General features: G+C 37.9%; 1 non-coding gene across 1 annotated transcript; it reads left to right on the top strand.

Annotated features, from left to right (window-relative positions):
* Positions 1-6,418: 6,418 nt before the first annotated feature.
* Positions 6,419-6,526, top strand: LOC112780887 (small nucleolar RNA R71). The gene has a single exon (XR_003191694.1). It is a non-coding gene; the product is annotated as a small nucleolar RNA R71 (small nucleolar RNA).
* Positions 6,527-8,872: the final 2,346 nt, after the last annotated feature.

The following is an 8,872-nucleotide window of genomic DNA, read 5'->3' as shown; positions in this document are numbered from 1 at the left end:
CATCTTGTAAATCTCAGTCAGGCGGATATCAAATGGTTATGGAGTTTTTCGAATAATAATAATAAATAAACAGAAAATAAAGATAGAAATACTTATGTAATTCCTTGGTGAGAATTTCAAATAAGCGTGTAGAGATGCTTTCGTTCCCCTGAACCTCTGCTTTCCTGCTGTCTTCATCCAACCAGTCCTACTCCTTTCCATGGCAAGCTTTATATAGGGCATCACCGTTGTCAATGGCTACATCCAATCCTCTCTGTGAAAAAGGTCCAAATGCTCTGTCACGGCACGGCTAATCATCTGGAGGTTCTCAATCATACTGGAATAGGATTCACCCTCCTTTTGCGTCTGTCACTACGCCCAGCACTTGCGAGTTTGAAGTTCGTCACAGCCATCCCTTCCCGGATCCTACTCGAAATACCACAGACAAGGTTTAGACTTTCCGGATCTCAGGAATAGCCATCCATGGGTTCTAACTTATACCACGAAGACACTAATAACTCGGACTCGGTCCCCTGTATTAGATATCCAAGAGATATTCATTCTAGCTTATTTGCATGTAGAACGGAAGTGTTTGTCAGGCACGCGTTCGTAAGTGAGAATGATGATGAGCGTCACATAATCATCACATTCATCATGTTCTTGGGTGCGAATGGATACCTTAGAAGCGGAATAAGTTGAATTGAATAGAAAAGCAGTAGTACTTTGCATTAAATCCTGAGGAACAGCAGAGCTCCACACCTTAATCTATGGAGTGCAAAAACTCTACCATTGAAAATACATAAGTGATGAAGGTCCAGGCATGGCTGAATGGCCATCCCCCAAACGTGATCAATAGATCAAAAGATAATCCAAAGATGTCAATACAATAGTAAAAAGTCCTATTTATACTAAACTAGTTACTAGGGTTTACAGAAGTAAGTAATTGATGCATAAATCCACTTCCGGGGCCCACTTGGTATGTGCTTGGGCTGAGCTTGAAGTTTACACATGCAGAGGCTTCTTTTGGAGTTGAACGCCAAGTTGTAACGTGTTTTTGGCGTTCAACTCTGGTTCGTGACGTGTTTTTGGCGTTTAACTCCAGACTGCAGCGTAGAACTGGCGTTCAACGCCCTTTTGCATCATCTAAACTTGGGCAAAGTATAGACTATTATATATTTCTGGATAGCCCTGGATGTCTACTTTCCAACTCCGTTGAGAGCGCGCCATTTGGAGTTCTGTAGCTCCAGAAAATCCACTTTGAGTGAAGGGAGGTCAGAATCCAACAGCATCAACAGTCCTTCTTCAACCTCTGAATCTGATTTTTGCTCGTCCCTCAATTTCTGCCAGAAAATACCTGAAATCACAGAAAAACACACAAACTCATAGTAAAGTCCAAAAATGTGAATTTAACATAAAAACTAATAAAAATATCCCTAAAAGTAAGTAGATCCTACTAAAAATATACGAAAAATAATGCCAAAAAGCGTATAAATTATCCGCTCATCACAATACCAAACCTAAATTGTTGCTTGTCCCCAAGAAACTGAAAATCAAATAGGATAAAAAGAAAAGAATATACTATAAATTCCAAACTATCAATGAAACATAGCTCCAATCAGATGAGCGGGACTTGTAGCTTTTTGCCTCTTGAATAGTTTTGGCATCTCACTTTATCCATTGAGGTTCAGAATAATTGGCATCTATAGGAACTCAGAGTTCAGATAGTGTTATTGATTCTCCTAGTTCAGTATGTTGATTCTTGAACACAGCTACTTTATGAGTCTTGGCCGTGGCCCTAAGCACTTTGTTTTCCAGTATTACCACCGGATACATAAATGCCACAGACACAAAACTGGGTGAACCTTTTCAGATTGTGACTCAGCTTTGCTAAAGTCCCCAATTAGAGGTGTCCAGGGTTCTTAAGCACACTCTGTTTTTTGCTTTGGACCTTGACTTTAACTGCTCAGTCTCAAGTTTTCACTTGACACCTTCACGCCACAAGCACATGGTTAGGGACAGCTTGGTTTAGCCGCTTAGGCCAGGATTTTATTCCTTTAGGCCCTCCTATCCACTGATGCTCAAAGCCTTGGGATCCTTTTTATTTACCCTTGCCTTTTGGTTTTAAGGGTTATTGGCTTTCTGCTCTTGCCTTTTGGTTTAAAGAGCTTTTGGCTTTTTCTTCTTGCTTTTTCTTTTTCTTTCTATTATTTTTTTTTTCGCCATTTTTCTCTTTTTTTTTTTCGCAAGTTTTCTGTATTCACTACTTTTTCTTGCTTCAAGAATCAATTTTATGATTTTTCAGATTATCAAATAACATTTCTCCTTATCATCATTCTTTCAAGAGCCAACATATTTAACATTCTTAAACAACAACTTCAAAAGACATATGCACTGTTCAAGCATTCATTCAAAAAACAAAAAGTATTGTCACCATATCAAAATAATTAAACTAGTTTCAAGGATGAATTCGAAATCATGTACTTCTTGTTCTTTTGTAATTAAAATATTTTTCATTTAAGAGAGGTGATGGATTCATATTCACTACTTTAAGGCATAGACACTAATGATCATGTAATGAAGACACAAACATAGATAAATATTTAACATAAAAAATAAAAAACAGAAAATTTAAGAATAAGGAATGAGTCCACCTTAGTGATGGGGGCATTTTCTTCTTGAGGAACCAATGATGTCCTTGAGCTCTTCTATGTCTCTTCCTTGTCTTTGTTGCTCCTCCCTCATAGCTCTTTGATCTTCTCTAATTTCATGGAGGATGATTGAGTGCTCTTGATGTTTCACCCTTAGTTGTCCCATGTTGGAACTCAGTTCTCCTAGTGAGGTGTTGATTTGCTCCCAAAAGTTCTGTGGAGAAAAGTGCATCCCTTGAGGCATCTCAGGGATTTCTTGGTGATGAGCTTCTTCATGCGTCTCTTGAGATCCATGAATAGGCTCTCTTGTTTGCTCCATCCTTTTCTTAGTGATGGGCTTGTCCTCATCAATGAGGATATCTTTCTCTATGTCAATCCCAGCTGAATTGCATAGATGGCAAATGAGGTGAGGAAAAGCTAACCTTGCCATAGTGGAGGACTTGTCAGCCACCTTGTAGAGTTCTTGAGGTATAATCTCATGAACTTTCACCTCTTCTCTAATCATGATGCTATGAATCATGATGGCTCGGTCTATAGTAACTTCAGACCGGTTGCTAGTGGGAATGATTGAGCGTTGAATAAACTCCAACCATCCTCTAGCTACAGGCTTAAGGTCTAGTCTTCTCAGTTGAACCGGTTTGCCTTTTGAGTCAATCTTCCATTGAGCTCCTTCCACACATATGTCCATGAGGACTTGGTCCAACCTTTGATCAAAGTTGACTCTCCTTGTGTAGGGGCATGCGTTCTCTTCCATCATTGGCAAGTTGAACGCCAACCTCACATTTTCCAGACTAAAATCTAAATATTTCCCCTGAACCATGGTGAGATAATTCTTTGGGTTCGAGTTCTTACTTTGATCATGGTTCCTAGTGATCCATGCATTAGCATAGAACTCTTGAACCATTAGAATTCTGACTTATTGGATGGGGTTTGTTAGAACTTTCCAACCTCTTCTTTGGATCTCATGTCGAATCTCCGGATACTCATTTTTCTTGAGTTTGAAAGGGACCTCGGAGATCACCTTCTTCTTGGCCACAACATCATAGAAGTGGTCTTGATGGGCTTTGGAGGTGAATCTTTCCATCTCCCATGACTCAGAGGTGGAAGCTTTTGTCTTCTCTTTCCCTTTTCTAGAGGATTCTCTGGTCTTAGGTGCCATCAATGGTAATGGAAAAACAAAAAGCTTTATGCTTTTACCACACCAAACTTAGAATATTGCTCGCACTCGAGCAAGAGAAGAAAGAAAAGAAGAAGAAATGGAAGAGAGGGAGAGAGGGTTGTGTTTCGGCCAAGAAGGGGATGAGAGGGTTTTGTTGTGTGAGAATGAAGAAGAATGGAGAGGTTTATATAGTGAAGGGAGAGGGGTTAAGGTTCGGCCATATGGGGTGGGTTTGGGTGGGAAAGTGATTTTGAATTTTGAAGGTAGGTGGGGTTTATGAGATAGGTTTATGGGGAAGAGTGGATGGATGTGAGTGGTGAATGGGTAATAGGGAAGAGAGAGATTGAGGTGATTGGTGAAGGGTTTTGGGGAAAGGTGTTTATTGGAAAGAGAGGATGAATGAGAAGAGGGAAGAGTATGAGTGGAGGTAGGTAGGGATCCTGTGGGGTCCACAGATGCTGAGATGATCCTGTGGGGTCCACAGATCCTGAGGTGTCAAGGAATTGTATCCCTGCACCAATTAGGCATGTAAAATGCCTTTGCATGCAATTCTGGCTTTTAAACGCCGAATTGGTGCTTGTTCTGGGCGTTCAGCGCCCAGATGCAGCATGTTTCTGGCGTTGAATGCCAGTTCTATGCTTGTTTCTGGCGTTCAGCGCCAGCTTTCCTCAGTGTGCATTCCTGGCGTTGAACGCCAGGATGCTGCTTGTTTTGTCCGTTCAACGCCAAATCCATGCTCTGTTCTGGCGTTGAACGCCAGACAGATGCTCCTTACTGGCGTTTAAACGCCAGTAAGCCCTTCCTCCAGGGTGTGATTTTTCTTCTGCTGTTTTTGATTCTGCTTTTGATTTTTCTATTTATTTTGTGACTCCACATGATCATGAACCTAATAAAATATGAAAGAACAATAAAAATAAAAATAAAATTAGATAAATAAAAATTGGGTTGCCTCCCAACAAGCGCTTCTTTAATGTCAATAGCTTGATAGTGGGCTCTCATGGAGCCACACAGATGATCAGGTCAATTTTATAGACTTCCCAACACCAAACTTAGAGTTTGAATGTGGGGGATTTAGTTGACTCTGTACTGAGAGAAGCTTTTCATGCTTCCTCTCCATTGTTACAGAAGGAGATTCTTGAGTTTTAAACACAAGGTTGTCCTCATTCAGTTGAAGGATCAATTCTCCTCTGTCTACATCAATCACAGCTCTTGTTGTGGCTAGGAAGGGTCTTCCAAGGATAATGGATTCATCCTCTTCCTTTCCAGTGTCTAGGATTATAAAATCAGCAGGGATGTAAAGGCCTTCAACCTTTACTAACACGTCCTCTACCTAACCATAAGCCTCTTTTCTTGAATTGTCTGCCATCTCTAATGAGATTCTAGCAGCTTGCACCTCAAAGATTCCTAGTTTCTCCATTACAGAGAGTGGCATAAGGTTTATTCCTGACCCAAGGTCACATAGAGCCTTCTCAAAGGTCATGGTGCCAATGGTACAAGGTATTAGGAACTTTTCAGGATCCTGTTTCTTCTGAGGCAATCTCAGTTGATCCAATGCATTTAGTTCATTGGTGAACAGGGGAGGTTCATCTCCCCAAGTCTCATTACCAAATAAATTGGCATTCAGCTTCATGATTGCACCAAGGAACTTGGCAACTTGCTCTTCAGTAACATCCTCATTCTCTTTAGAAGAGGAATACTCATCAGAGCTCATGAATGGCATAAGGAGGTTCAATGGAATCTCTATGGTCTCTAGATGAGTCTCAGATTCCTTTGGTTCCTCAGAGGGAAACTCCTTATTGATCACTGGACGTCCCACGAGGTCTTCCTCCTTGGGATTCACGTCCTCCTCCTTTTTTGTGGTTTCGGCCATGATGGTCATTTCAATGGCCTTGCACTCTCCTTTTGGATTTTCTTCTGTATTGCTTGGGAGAGTACTAGGAGGAGTTTTAGTGATTCCTTTACTCAGATGGCCCACTTGTGCTTCCAAATTTCTAATGGAAGACCTTGTTTCATTCATGAAACTCACAGTGGCCTTAGATAAATCAGAGACTAAATTTGCTAAGCTAGATGGATTCTGCTAAGAATTTTCTGTCTGTTGCTGAGTGGATGATGGAAAAGGTTTACTATTGTTAAACCTGTTTCTTCCACCATTATTAAAGCCTTGTTGAGGCTTTTGTTGATCCTTCCATGAGAAATTTGGATGATTTCTCCATGAGGGGTTATAGGTGTTTCCATATGGTTCACCCATGTAATTCACCTCTGCTATTGCAGGGTTTTCAGGATCATAAGCTTCTTCTTAAGAAGATGCCTCTTGAGTACTGTTGGATGTAGCTTGCATTCCATTCAGACTCTGAGAAATCATATTGACTTGCTGAGTCAATATTTTATTCTGAGTCAATATGGCATTCAGAGTATCAATTTCAAGAACTCCCTTCTTCTGAGGCGTCCCATTACTCACAGGATTCCTCTCAGAAGTGTACATAAACTGGTTATTAGCAACCATGTCAATGAGTTCTTGAGCTTCTGCAGGCGTTTTCTTTAGGTGAATGGATCCACCTGCAGAAGTATCCAATGACATCTTAGCTAATTCAGACAGACCATCATAGAATATATCCAGGATGGTCCATTCTGAAAGCATGTTAGAAGGACACTTTTTGGTCAGTTACTTGTATCTCTACCAAGCTTCATAGAGGGATTCACCTTCTTTCTGTCTAAAGGTTTGAACATCCACTCTAAGCTTACTAAGATTTTGAGGAGGAAAGAACTTGGCTAAGAAAGCCGTGACCAGCTTATCCCAAGAGTTCAGGCTATCTTTAGGTTGAGAGTCCAACCATACTCTAGCTCTGTCTCTTATAGCAAACGGGAAAAGCATAAGCCTGTAGACCTCGGGATCAACCCCATTGGTCTTAATAGTATCACAGATCTGCAAGAATTCAGTTAAGAACTGAAAAGGATCTTCAGATGGGAGTCCATGAAACTTGCAGTTCTGCTGCATCAGAGAAACTAATTGAGGTTTCAACTCAAAATTGTTTGCTCCAATGGCAGGAATGGAGATGCTTCTTCCATGTAAATTGGAATTAGGTGTAGTAAAGTCACCAAGCATCCTCCTTGCATTATTATTATTTTCGGCTGCCATCTCCTCTTCCTTTTCAAAATTTTCTGTAAGGTTGTCTCTGGATTGTTGTATTTTAGCTTCTCTCAGTTTCCTCTTCAGAGTCCTTTCAGGTTCAGGGTCTGCCTCAACAAGAATGTTCTTGTCCTTGCTCCTGCTCATATGAAAAAGAAGAAAACAGAAAATAATAATAGGGATCCTTTTTACCACAGTATAGAGGTTCCCTTGTGTGAGTAGAAGAAAAGAAGAAAGAGAATGAAGAAGAGAAGAATTCGAACTCAGAAGAGAAGAAGGGGTTCGAATTTTTGGGTGAGGAGAAGTGTTAGTAGATGAATAAATAAATAGAAGGAGATGGGAGAGAGGGAATTTTGAAAAATAAATTTTGAAAAAGAGTTAATGATTTTCGAAAATTAAGATAAAATTAAAATTAAAATTAAAAATTGAAACAATTAATTAATTAAAAAGAATTTTTGAAAAAGAGGGAGGTATTTTCAAAAATTAGAGAGGAAAGAGTAGTTAGGTGGTTTTGAAAAAGATAAGAAACAAACAAAAAGTCAATTAGTTAGTTGAAAAAGATTTGAAAATTAATTTTGAAAAGATAAGAAGATAAGAAGTTAGAAAAGATATTTTAAAATCAAATTTTTTTTTTTTGAAAAAGATATGATTTGTAAAGATATGATAGAAAGATATGATTAAAATTAGTTTTGAAAAAGATTTGAATTTTAAAATCAAAATTAATGACTTGAGTCACAAGTAATCACAAGATATGATTCTAGAACTTAAAGTTTGAATCTTTCTTAACAAGCAAGTAACAAACTTGAAATTTTTGAATCAAAACATTAATTGTTGATAATATTTTCGAAAATTATAAGATAAAATTAAGAAAAAGATTTTTGAAAAATATTTTTAAAATTTTCAAAAATAAATAAGAAAAATGAAAAAGATTTAATTTTTGAAAAAGATTTTGAAAAAGATAGGATTTTCGATTTGAAAATTTGATTTGACTCATAAGAAACAACTAGATTTTAAAAATTTGAAAAAGTCAACTCAAATTTTCGAAAATTTATGAGAGAAAAAGGGAAAGATATATTTTTGATTTTTGAATTTTTAATGATGAAAGAGAAAAACATCAAAAAGACTCAATGCATGAAAATTTTGGATCAAAACATGTGATGAATGCAAGAACACTATGAATGTCAAGATGAACACCAAGAACACTTTGAATGTCAAGATGAACACCAAGAACTTATTTTTGAAAATCTTTTATGCAAAGAAAACATGCAAGACACCAAAATTAGAAATTTTTAATGTTTAGACACTAACAAGTTAAAAATGCATATGAAAAACAAGAAAAGACACAAAACAAGAAAATATGTAGATCAAACAAGAAGACTGGCCAAGAACAACTTGAAGATCATGAAGAACACTATGAATGCATGAATTTTCGAAAAATGCATAAAAAAAATGCAATTGACACCAAACTTAAAAATTGACTCAAGACTCAAACAAGGAATACAAAATATTTTTGGTTTTATGATTTTATTAATTTTTTTGGATTTTCTTTTAAAATTTTTAATAAGAATCCCAAGAATCTTTCAATGTTGGCCTAAAGCTCCAATCCAAGGGTTGGGCATGGCTTAATAGCCAGCCAGCTTCAGGATATAAATCAGGCATGCAACAGCTGATATTCCAATTAACTTGCCTCTATGCTGATGGTTGGAAGCCACAGTCCAAAAGAATTAGACATGGCTTTACAGCCAGCCAGGCTTCAACATGCTTCATGAAACACTAGAATTCATTCTTAAAAATTTAGAATAATTTTCGAAAACAGATGAGAAATTTTTTTGAAAGATTTTTGAAAAATTTTTGAAAATAAAACAAAAAGAAAATTACCTAATCTGAGCAACAAGATGAACCGTCAGTTGTCCAAACTCGAACAATCCCCGGCAATGGCGCCAAAAACTTGGTGCACGA

This window comes from Arachis hypogaea, chromosome 19, assembly GCF_003086295.3.
Source record: "Arachis hypogaea cultivar Tifrunner chromosome 19, arahy.Tifrunner.gnm2.J5K5, whole genome shotgun sequence".
Classification (NCBI taxonomy): Eukaryota; Viridiplantae; Streptophyta; class Magnoliopsida; order Fabales; family Fabaceae; genus Arachis; species Arachis hypogaea.
Note: the sequence above shows the minus strand (reverse complement) of the source record. Positions and strands in the feature narration are given on the sequence as shown.